General features: G+C 37.5%; 1 long non-coding RNA gene across 1 annotated transcript in view; it reads left to right on the forward strand.

The window, feature by feature from the left end:
* LOC146403734 (uncharacterized) overlaps positions 1 to 5,257 on the forward strand; it is a 251,328-nt gene extending 246,071 nt beyond the window's left edge. Inside the window, exon 5 of the long non-coding RNA XR_014842996.1 lies at positions 5,150 to 5,257. This is a non-coding gene — a long non-coding RNA (uncharacterized LOC146403734). The remainder of the gene's footprint in view (positions 1 to 5,149) is intronic.
* The last annotated feature ends 7,535 nt before the right edge of the window (positions 5,258 to 12,792 follow it).

A 12,792-nucleotide genomic window follows, 5' to 3' on the forward strand; every position in this document is an offset into this window, starting at 1 on the left:
GAATTACATAGAAAAAAGACTGGTAAAACTACTATCACAAAATACACTGTATGACTTTCAAATTAGCTCATCATTCACTGACCCAAGTTACTTCCAAGTATCCAAATTAGATATTTTTTCTATATCCAATGAATTGATCTACAAATGCCATTTTTTGGCTCTATTGCAGATAACTACCTTGGTCATCTCACATATATGATGTAAAAACAAATATACTTAGTTACAAAGTTGGCATTAGCAACCCTGGAGGTGACAATATGTTGAAATTTGGAGAGTGATTTAGAGGTGCAGATAGATATCACCAGAATAAAGCCAGCTGGCCAGCTTTGGAGAAGCATCACTGCATAACTTTACCTTGGTAAATTCACCATGGTCTGGGGCTTAATCTTAGTAATGAAGGTCAAGACACACAAATTTGTTCACTCAAGGAATTACTGGACTGTAATGAAGAGATTTTGAAAACTATTTGTACAAATGATCAATCGTTTATCAAGAAAATCACTGATTGAAATGAAAGTGTTTAGGACACCAAATTACAAATCTACAGTTTGGATTATGGCCCAAAAGTAAACTAAGATAAGTAATTTTGGAAACTATTCTTCCACTTCCCAGATAGAAGGTACCACCTCAGTAACCCTATTCCTGTCTGTTAAATTGAGTATCTCTTTTCCCTGGAAAATATTGACAGCCTCTAATTCTTTGCATTCCACCCCCCAAAGTCATATTATTTTTATAGATCTGGTATCACCTGATTGATACTAAATTGCAATCGTGGTTATAATATGTATCCCTGCGATCATAGTCAATTTGTTTTGAGGGGTTATGGTGATCCTTAGGCTCATCAGTAATACAGTATGTGGAATTTGATTACTTATCTGCTAAAGATATATCAGGAATATCAGTTGTATCAGCTAAATATGGGAGTTTCTTGTTTAAGTCATTTTTTTCCTTCTTTCTAAAGTTTTAAACTTCACCTTATTATTACTTACTTTGAACCTATACTCCATCAATAGCTACGGACAGCTTTTTAAGAAATAAATGTTTAGTGAATTGTTAATTGCTCAAGATTCAGCCTGAAGGATGAAACATGTTTTATACAAAGTTTAAAACATTAAAAAATGGAATGTAAAGATGCAGAATGAAGTTTATGTTATTACTTTCCTTATCTTTTACCTCTTTAAATTTAAAGCCAAGCCATATTCGTTTTTAGTTTAGTGCTCTTTTAATAATATATTATTTTGGATATTTTAGTCTCTGACTTTGTCACTTACATTGGATTTGCTATTACAAGATCATCATTTGAAATAAATAGCATTTGCTTCTATTTACTAGGTCATACAGTGTTTCTCACAACTAATACAATGTAACTATATTTATTTTTACAACATGTGAATATTAAACTATCAGTTTTCAAGTGCTTTGTGTCAGAGGTATCTGCTCTCCCAATATCTTTAGCAGAGAAAAAGTTCTTTTTTGTGGTTTGGACTTTTATTATATTATATGAATGATATAGAATTGGAGACAAATTACAAATACTAAATGAGTAAACAAATAAAGGGGAACTACAACATTTAAAACCTTAATCAGAAATAATGTACTGTTAGAATTTTAGTGTATATAGCCTCCTAGATATTTTTCCCTTTCTTTCTTTTTTTTTTTTTTTTTTTTTTTTTTGTCCTTTCAGGGCTGCACCTGTGCCATATGGAGGTTCCCAGGCTAGGGGTCTAATCGGAGCTGTTGCTACTGGCCTTCGCCAGAGCCACAGCAATGCCAGATCTGAGCCGAGTCTGCAACCTACACCACAGCTCACGGCAATGCCATGTCCTTAACCCACTGAGCAAGGCCAGGGATCGAACCCGCAACCTCATGGTTCCTTAGTCGATTCGTTTCCCCTGTGCCACGACAGGAACTCCCTTTCTCTCTCTTTTCTTTTAATAGACTTATATCTCAATTCATCTGGGAGGAAAGAAAAACATCTAGAATACTTAAAACTTAATAACTTAAATTTACTGTGAATATTCTAGATCTTGCATAGGGTGCCATTTAGACTATTAACTAAAAATAAAGACAGTCAATGACAACAATGTGGGATTACACTGTGACCAGAAGGACTCACATGGAAGTGTTGGGTAACAGCTTTTGAGAACACTTTCAAAAGATACATAATACATAGCTTTTTCTTCTTTATCTTGACCCTTTCCTCAACTTTGCTGCCTAAAAGTCAGTTTGTACCATGAAAATAGATCTTATGCAAGTAATTACTGAGTGGAAAGAGAACGAATGCTTCCTGAATCTGGAACATTTGTGCCTCGTCAGGATTGTTTGCTTCTGGACTTAAATGGAATTAAGCTGTGTTTTATCTAAGTTGCTAATATAGTGGATTCCCTTTTGATTATAAGTGATACACTCTTAAGTATCAAATAATATGTATTTATTTGCATAGCTTTGGTTTGAATCTTATTTTGGAATCACCAATGGAAAACATTGTTCGCAATTCAAGCACCACTATTTAGGGAACTAACATCCAAATTCCCTGAAAAATAAGGCATAAATAACTAATGAGGAAAAATTACTTATTTTTTTCTTCCAGGACTGATCATCTACCATAGAACATGGATGTAGTCACCAAAACAACACAATCTCATCAGTAACAAGAGCTCATAATACAACTTCCATGCACCCCCAGGCTCTTTCCTGTAACTCCTCCTGTTTCTATATGATCCATGACATAACTTGCTGATTAAATTATACACCCTTGATTTATGGATATAGAACCCCTCCCACATATGTACCTTTGCACATCTATGCCTTCATACAAACATACATCCAGTCCATGTATACACACACACACACACACACAGAAATAACACTTTGTAGTACTTGCAAATTTAGTCAAATAATTGTGAAAATATTGTATAAAAGCTTAAAGACATAAGCATTCAGTAGGAAGCTAGTTTCCCACAATCAGAGCAACTTGAACATGGCCACAAGGTTGGACAGAATATGGATGTGTAGAAAGAAAGTGATAATCACCGAAAATATTTTTTAAAAAATGACTAGAGGTAGTAAAAATTTAAAAGAAATATGGGAAAGTACTATTTTGTTTGGCTAATGTTAGCTGTATTGAATATGGACAGAATTTTTGAATATCTGATTTCTCTAGAAGCCATATGCCATCATTTAAATACTCTGAGATCTATCTTTAAAATGAACCGGTACTTTCTGAAGAATATTTAGCAGACTGGAGGTCCTTTTGGTATTTTCTGTGCAATAAAAGTTTTCAATGATCGAATCAACATGGAAAATGCTTTGTAATGATCATCTGTTATTTTGAATACCCAGTAACATTTGCTCTTTGCAAGGGCATTTTGTTTTCCTACTTTCAGTTCTTCATTCCTAAGTTTAAACCATATGCATCTAGGGGCTCACCAGTTATAATATTCCACTCCCAGGGCATGTCCCAAACTAAGCAATTATATCCTCCCTAGCTTTTATTGTTTTAATGGGAAAAAAATGTTTAAAAAGACAATCACTCTTTGTTGGAAAAACCCTGAAATACTAATTTGGAAATGTTAGTGGAATGTTTCATGTCATTGAGGAAAAAACACTCTAAAAAAGTAAAGAATGAAACTGATAGAAGCAGAAATAAGATTGGAAAATATCCTTACAGTATCCCTCTCCTTGGTTCCATGTCTGTTTTGAACCACGACTTGTCTTTGCCATTTATTTTTGTAGACATCTCCATAAATTATCTTTCCCCCCTTAAACTCATTCCAGCTGGAGTCCCTCACTTATAACCAAAATAAATCTGATTAATTCAAACTATAGACTTCTCTCATATGTTGAAGATGAGCAGTTTAGATTAGCATATGCAAAGCTCTAAGATGACTGCTTAGGCTGTTTAACTTAACCCAATATTTTCCCAAAATTGTAGAAAAAGAAAATTCTGTTACTTGTTAGGAGGAAAGCTCCAAATGCACATATAGTCATCTTTCCCTGGTGAGCTAAATGTCATTATGGATGCTATTTGGGAGCTTTTTGTAATCCCTCTATTCTTAGAAGGGATACAAAAAAAAAAAAAGATGCTTTATCTTGAGTATCAATTATGATGGATTAGGAAAAGCTATTTAGAATGTTGTATTAGCAGAGATTCTCATACAGAATATAGTCTAGTGAATAAGAGTGCCATTCAGTTAGCAGTATGAGGCATTGAGATTACCCTGTACAGTAATTGTGCAGGTAACACAAATTTGCCCTTCAAGCTAGCTCCATACACTGACGTTTTCCACTCAGGCATGAAAAGATGAATCTTAAAAAATCAGATGAGAATTATCCCAAGATGCTTCAGCAACACTCTTTTTTTCTTAGGAATCATCTGTTGTACCTTCTAAAGTTAAGAAGCTCTCTTATGTTAGGACAAGCTCGAGCTCCTTAATGTACTACTAACAGAACAAAATCATGAGGGATGGAAGGAAGGCTGAGGAAAAAGAGCTCCCAGATGGCGCCAAACAAAAAACAACAGCGTTAGCAATCTGCTTTTTTTTTTCCCCCTAAAAATGTATATTGCACTATCTCTTTGACTTATATAAGCTTTGCTCCACTGAGGACGTTCAGTGAGATGTACTCTGATCCATTACAAGGGCAAGTCCAAACCAAAGGACAAGAAAGCCTAGGTGCTGCAATCTATAATCTAGGACACAGAAAACATATTAGGAGAGTGAATCTGGAGGAGTAAATGGAAAATATCCAGCACAGATGCTAAGGGCCATTAGTGGGGTCAGAAATGTGAAGTAATAGGAAAAAAGAACTATTAACACTTTTCTCTCTAAGCCAATAGAGTGAAACCAAGAGAGGTTTTAGGCATAAAGTTAGAATCCCCTTTATAAATGTAAAGAGTTAACATGACCAGGTCTCAGAAATACTGAAGTAACCAAAGCATCACTGTTTGAAGAAACAGGAACAGTGGAATTTGAAAATGGATTAGAATGGAAGGAAAATGCATCATAGCAAGAACAGAGTATAGTGTAGCTAGATATTTACATGATTCTAAAGAGACAGACTTGTAAATGTTAACTTATTTGTGAACTTGTAAATGTTTACTTATTAATAATGTAACCTTATTACATAGATGTGCTATGCTTCCTTTTAGGGCATAAACAATTCGGTGCAAGAACAGTTCCTGTGCTTTGAATGAAAGACAAGCAAATGAGCAGTTTTTGCGGATAGGCTGCCTGACCAAGAAAAATCCTATGCTGCCTAATAAGGAGGACAAACAACTGCAGGTAGGATACCATCCCCATCTCACAAACATGGTTGCAAAGACAGTGAGATATTAACAGTTTTCTTATTCACTTGGGTAACAAATGACTCAAGCAGGCTATGCCTTCATTAAATTATTATTATTGCCATCACCCCCACCCCTGACCTCTCCCACCAGCTCTTTTTCAAAAACAGAAATTGAGTTAACAAAAGAAATCAGAATAGCCATGTTTCATTGGGCACTTGAGAATCCTGATTATTGGCAGACTCTGAAAGTCCATACAAATCTGCTTTTCCGCAGTTCTCCTGCAGTGTCTATCTGTTTCAGATGTCAATCTTAAGAATAACTCCTCCGTCCATTTTTTTATACTATTTCTATCACATGGACAATCTTCTCTCTCTATTCTGTCAAAAGTATATCTTTGAGAGTTAACAAATGTTCTACATGCTTCATGAAGACTATTTTTTCTCATCACCCTCAGCCATAAATAACATTTACACAATTGAGATGTTTCTCAAAGTGTGGACTTCAGACCAATCCATTACAATCACATGGAGAATTAATTAAGATTGTAAATTCTAGTTCCATTCTAGAAGAGACAGAATATGAATTGCCTAATTACCAAGGTCCCATCAAAGTTTAAGAAACACCATTCTAAAGTAGTACAGAACTTTTCTTTTCCCTTTCTGTGGCACTCATCAATTCAATTTCTGCCATGGGAATTCTCTGGTTGCTCAGTGGGTTAAGGATCTGGCATTGTCACCACAGCAACTGGGATCGCTGCTGTGGCCCAGGTTCAATCTCTGGCCCCAGAACTTCTGCATGCCACAGGCATGGCCAAAAAAAAAATCTTCCATGGATTGTAGTTATTTTGTGTCTGTTACTATATTGCCAGGGCTTCACAGCTGTGGTCCATGCCTTCATGTTTGTATCCTTAATATTATTTGGCAATTGCTCTATATTAGATAGGTGCTTAATAAATATTTGTTTTATTTTCATGATTTTCTGTGAAGAAAGAAATAGTTTTATTTCAGAAATGTCTTATGGTTCTAATCAGCAACTTACAGTGACTAATTTCTTTCTATTGAATCAATAGATGTGTAGATGAGCATAGATAGATACAATATTGTGTGCATATTTGAATTTCCTATCCGCATTAATGATGAAGCATGAGGATTGAACGTTACTAGTCAGATATTTATACACCTGGACTCAGCAAACTCATGAAAGTAGTAAAATATAAAAATAAAAAATTCAAGAAGAGTCCTAGATATCCCTTGAGCTAAACAGAGATCCTGCCTCAAAGACAGGAAAAGCTCCAAGGGATGTGCTTCCAATCTTTGGCCCATGCTTCCCCTCAGATCATTTAAAGAAGAACCCAACTGGGTTGTCTGCTTTTTTAAAAATTATATCTGCTTCAGGCAAAGCTGGCCTCAAAGGGACCAATTACACTGAAAACAGGGTGGTTATTTCCTTTTAAATTCCCTTGGCTCAGTAAGTTAGCTCATCTTTCTCAGGCCTTCTGAAGGTCCTTTTTAGGACTATAAACCTGGTTGGACAGAACTGTTTTCTTCCTTGTAATTCCCTGTTAGTGCTCCCTGTATCATGGCCAGGACCTTTAATAAATTGTGTTAATGAAGTCGATGGTAAAATACTCATCTCTTTATTTGTACTTCATAGCATTTAGTTCATTTAGCAGAAGTTTAGCTTTATAATATAAGTAACACATTTCAAGCACAGAAGATTTAACTCTGAATTTTCAGAAAGGTTAATATCTATCTAGTCATCTAGAAAGTTTCACATGAAGATCAATTAACCTATTTTTTTTTTCTTGCAAAGTAAGCTTTCCTGTCTTTGGGGAGGTTGAGTATCTTGAAAGTCAGTCAGAAAGGTTTTTATTAAATAGCTCTATGGTCTAGCAACTTTCTCTTGAAAGTTGAAAACTTTAGCCAGATGTATTAGTACAGAGGAGACCTCCGGCAATTAAATCAAAGAAACCCAGAGCACACGCCCATTATCCATGTTTCAACAGTTCTCTTTGTGGCAGGTACAACCCAGGTGAAACTCTCTTTTGTAATTCTTCTTTTCAAATTTGACACGGTTCTGTGAAGTCTGTCATAGAGCAATTAAAAAGAGAATCTAATCATATAATTCAACTATATCTTAAAGTTGCAGCTTGTTCAGCCAGGACAAGTGAGACTTCTAAATAAGAAAATTAAAAAAAGGCTTATATAATGCTCTTTCTATACCACATTTTATATACTACTAATTTGTGTACACTACAGAATAACATTTAGACACCTGCAAAAACATATTACATCTTTGCTATTAAATCTTATTGCCATAAGTTCAATATGTCAAATTCTCAAATACAAGATGAAGGAAAATTTACATTCCATTTAGATACATGTATTTCTTCAAAATTTCTTTTTAATTTTTAAAGGTTACTTTCCATTTACAGTTATTGCGAAATATTGGCTATATTCCCCATGTTGTACAATACAACCTTGACCCTGTCTTACACCCAATAGTTTGTGCCTACCACTCTCCCACACTTGTGTTGCCCCTCCCTCTCTCTCCCCCCATATTTAGAAATATATTTCTAAATTACAGCTATTCTCCGGTATCACAAAATTGATTAGTTCTCATTCAAACTAGTCTAGCTGCCTAAGAGGATCTGGGATAAATTCTATATTAATGAATTCAAACCTCCACTTCTGATTTCTTTGAAGGCTAGAAATATACTAGGAAAAAGAAAGAAAACTTATCCTTTATCACATGACCAATCTGACAAAGAGGACTGGACTAGGGTAGCACTCCTGAATTCTAGTCTTTGCTTTACTGTAGCTGCTCATAAACATAGTTTTGGGTGATGGAAAAGATGATAACAGATGGGGAAAGGGACTATTTTGAGTATGCATTTTGTGCCAAAAACTTTATAAATGTTGTTCATTAATATTATCAATAACTTCCAGATTACTTCCTATTCATGTAGACATCTGTATGTGGCTCAAATCAGCAAAACCCAGCTGTTCTGTTTCTTATGGTCATCAGCTATTAAATGAGGTATTTGATAGCTGATCATCAAAGCATTTAAACATTTCTTATGTAATTCTTCTACTATACCTATGGACCTCAAAACCAAAGAGAAAAGTGAAAAACTGAGGGGTAAGTAGTCCTGAAGTCTAGATTATTCAGGGGCCATTTGTCTTTCTTTCTTTCTTTGTCAGTCTTAAAAATAAAACAAAGGCTTTGGTTTAAACAGAGTAGAAACAGGGCAGCAGGGCTAAATGGGGAACTAGAACTATGACTTCCATATAAGGGTTGAGCTGTCAAAAATTTGTACTTTTAGCAAAAGGATAGACTAGGAAGGGAGTTCTCCTGTGGCTCAGCAAGTTAAGAATTCACCGTTTTCACTTCAGCTGCTTGTGTCACTGCTGTGGTGATGGTTCAATCCCTAACCTGGGAAATTCCACATGCTGCAGGGCAGACTAGGACAGACCAGGAAAAAGGAGATATAAAGATAGTTTTCTTATTGAATTTGGCTCTAAGTAGGAGAAAGAGTCTCCCCTAGGGACTCAAAACACAAATCTATTCTGAGGTATGTTTCACATTGAATCCTCCCTGTCTGTGTTGTCCAGAACCTCCAATGCTAGGAAGTTAACATAAAAAGTTACCAGGCGGGTAACAGCCTTGCCAAGACACCAACTGAAATATCCTTTGGAAGTACACATCCTCATCCTAAGCCTCACAGATGATGTCTTAGTGAAGAGGAACTCACAAGATTCAATTTCAAAATACAGTTGATACTTGAACATCACAGAGGTTGGGGCACCCACCCTCAGAGGTGTCAAAAATCTACGTGTAATTAGAGTTGGCTCTTCACATCTGTGTTTCCTCTATTAGTGGTTCCCATCCACAGATTCAACTCACACAAGGATCGTGTGCTGCTGTATATTTACTATTTAAAAAAAAATCTGTGAAGATAGCAGAGGAGTAGGGTGTGGAGCTCGCATTCTCCCACAGACACATCAAAACAAAAACAAAAACAAAAACAACCCTCCACATAACTGGGTAAAACGAAAGGGGCAAAGAGAGAGAGAAAGGTGAAAACATGAGTTGGGATGGGATTAGCCCTCCTGAGAGGGAGCTGTGAAAAAGGAAAGGGATCACACACTGGGAGGCCACCTAACTGACAGGAGATCAGTCAGGTTGGAAGCGGAGACTTGAAGCCTCAGATAAGAGTACAACAGCTGGTCTGAGGAGGGCAAAGCAGAGAGAGAGCTGCACAGGTGATTTGTACCACTGCCGGGCACATCCAGTGGGGGCTTGGCACTGAGACTTGGGATACAAAGTCAGGTCCAGGGAGAGGCAAACAGCCTGAGAGGGCTAGGGAATAGTGCACCACAGTGGGGGTGGGACTGCCATAGGAACTTCTGTCTCTGCTCATGTGCAGGCCCTCAGGTGGCAGTGGCAAGGCACCTCTTGCATGGACTACAGGGGCAGATGCAAACCACCACAGGAATCTCAGACTCCAGAAGAAAGGACTGTCCACTACCACTGAGGGTCTTGTGTCTAAGTACCACCTGCCACCCAAGACACACAAGAGGTCACATCCAAGGAGGGCGCTACGACGGAGAACTTCCCATTGCCTCCCTGGGAATGTACATGCTCTGGTATTGCCCCTGCCAAGGGCCTCGGGCACCAGCCTCACCTCTATGGGTGTCACTGCCACCACCGATGGCCCTGCAACCAGGTACAGCCTGCAGCCCCTGCCTTACCATGGGTCACTGCCACTACCAAGGGCCTGGCGACCAGGTGTGGCCTGTAAGAACTGCCCATTGCCCCCACCTCCCTGGAAGCACATACAAGCCATGCATTTGCACACCCCTATCAGGGGGATAACAGCTTGCACACACTGAGAAAAGAAGCAGCAAGCATCTAAACCAAAAGCAACCCTCTTGCCAAAAAAATAGTAAACCCACACAACCAGGGATACTCCCACATATAAACAGCCCTCCAAGACTATAGTAGATAATGGTTTTCCCTAAATTCACAGAGTAAGAAAAATATAAACAAAATGAAAAATCACAGGACCATTCCCGGTTAAAAGAACTGAAGAATGCCCCTGAAGGAGCAAACAAAGAAACAGACCTCTGCAGTCTAACAGACACTGAGCTCAAATAGGAAGTAATGAAAATACTGAAGGAATTAAGAAGAGCTATGGACAGTAATGCAAATTACTTTTAAAAGGAACTATAAACTATACGGAGGACCTAAGAACAATAAAAAAATTCATTTGCAGAGACAAAATCTGAGGAGATAAAGACACTGAACAGCAGAATGAATAATGTAGAAGCATGAATAAGTGACTTGGAAGACAGAATGGAAATCTCCCAATAAGGACAGCGGACGAGAAAACAATAAAGCAGGAGGTGCAATATTCATATCAAAGTAGACTCTAAAACAAAGGCCACAAAGAAAGATAAAGAAGGACACTATTTAATGATAAGAGGATGTTACACTTGTCAACATACATGCCCCAAATGTAGGACCACCTAAATACATAAATACTAACAGACACAAAAGGATAGATTGATGAGACTACCATAGGAGATATTAACACTCCACTCACATCCATGGAGAGATCCTCTAGACAGAAAATCAATAAGGCAAGAGAGATCCTAAATGACACAATAGAAAAGTTAGACTTAATTGATATTTTCAGGACATTATAATTTGAAAAACCAGAATATACATTCTTTTCAAGTGCCCATGGAACATTCTTTGGCATTGCCCACGTTCTGGGGCAGACAACTAACCTCAACAAATTTAAGAGTATAAAAATGATTTCAATCATCTTCTCTGACCACAATGGCATTAAACTGGAAATCTACAATGGGGTGGGGTGGGGTGGGAAATGAGAAAAAAACAACTAGCTACTATAAAACTAAAGAGACTAAACAACATGCTACTATAAAACCAATGGGCAAGTTCCCATCGCAGCACAGCAGAAACAAATCTGACTAGGAACCATGAAGTTGCGGGTTCGATCCCTGGCCTTGCTCAATGGGTTAAGGACCTGGTGTTGCTGTGAGCTGTGGTGTAGGTTGCAGACACAGCTTGGATCTAGCGTTGCTGTGGCTATGGCGTAGGCCGGCAGCTACAGCTCTGATTAGACCCCTAGCCTGGGAACCTTCATATGGTGCAGGTGTGGCCCTAAAAAGACAAAAGATAAAAAATAAATAAATAAATAAAAGCAATGGGTCAATGAGGAAATCAAAAAGGAAAATAAAAAAAAATGTGAGATAAAATTGAAAATATAATCATACAAAATCTATGGAATGACAAAAAAGAAGTTCTTAGAGGGAAGTTCATAGCAATATAGGCCTCCCTCAACAAATAAGAAAAATCTCAAATCAACAGCTTAACCTACAACATAAAAGATTTAGAGAATGAACAGTACCCAAAGTCAGCAGATGGAGGGAAATCATAAAGATCAGAGAGGAAATATACAAAATAAAGATTAAAAAAATCAATAGAAAAAAATCTGGAATTCCTGTTGTGGCTCAGAGGGTTAGAACCCTACATAATATCCATGAGGATGTGGGTTTGATCCATGGCCTCACTCAATGAGTTAAGGATCCAGTGATGTTGCAAGCTGTGGCATAGGTTGCAGATGCAGTTCAGATCCAGTGTTGCTGTGGCTATGGCATAGTCCAGCAGCTGCAGCTCCAATTTTACCCCACCCTGAGAAATTGCATATGCTGCAGGTGTGGCTGTAGAAAGGAAAAAAAGAGAGAGAGAAAATCAATAGGAAAAAATAAATAAAACCAAGAGCTGGTTCTTTGGAAGGGTAAACAAAATTGACAAACCTCAGGCCAGACTCATCCAGAAGGGAGAGAGGATCCAGGCAAAAAAAATAAAAAATGGAAAAGCAGAGGGGAATTCCCGTCATGGCTCAGCAGAAACGAATCTGACTTGCATCAATGAGGATGCAGGTCTGATCCCTGGCCTCACTCAGTGGGTTAAGGATCTGACATTGCTATGGCTGTGGTGAAGGCTGGCAGCTACAGCTCTGATTCGACCCCTCGCCTGGGAACCTCCGTATGCCATGGGTGCAGACCTAAAAAGTTTAAAAAAAAAAAAAAGAAAAAAAAAGAAATGAACAAGCAGAAATCTAAAATGTTGTTGCAGAAATAAAAAAAATCAAAAGATAATGCAATGAACAATTTTATGCCAATGATGTTGACAACCTAGAAGAAATGGACAACTTTCTAGAGGCACACAGCCAACCAAAATGTAATCAAGAAGAAATATGTCATTTGAATAGACTGATCACTAGAAATGAAATTGAATATGTAACAAAAACATTCCCTACAAACAAAAGTCCAGGACCAGATGCCTTCACAAATGAATTCTAACAAACATACAAAGAAGAACTTATATCCATCCTTCTTAAACTTTTTCCAAAAGATTGAAGAAGGAACACTCCCAAAGACATTTTATGCAGCCATCACCCTAATACCAAA

Source organism: Sus scrofa, chromosome 4, assembly GCF_054392235.1.
Source record: "Sus scrofa isolate SSC_HxYL_T2T_F1_AM1 chromosome 4, Sscrofa_HxYL_maternal_Yorkshire_Landrace_v2.0, whole genome shotgun sequence".
Taxonomy (NCBI): Eukaryota; Metazoa; Chordata; class Mammalia; order Artiodactyla; family Suidae; genus Sus; species Sus scrofa.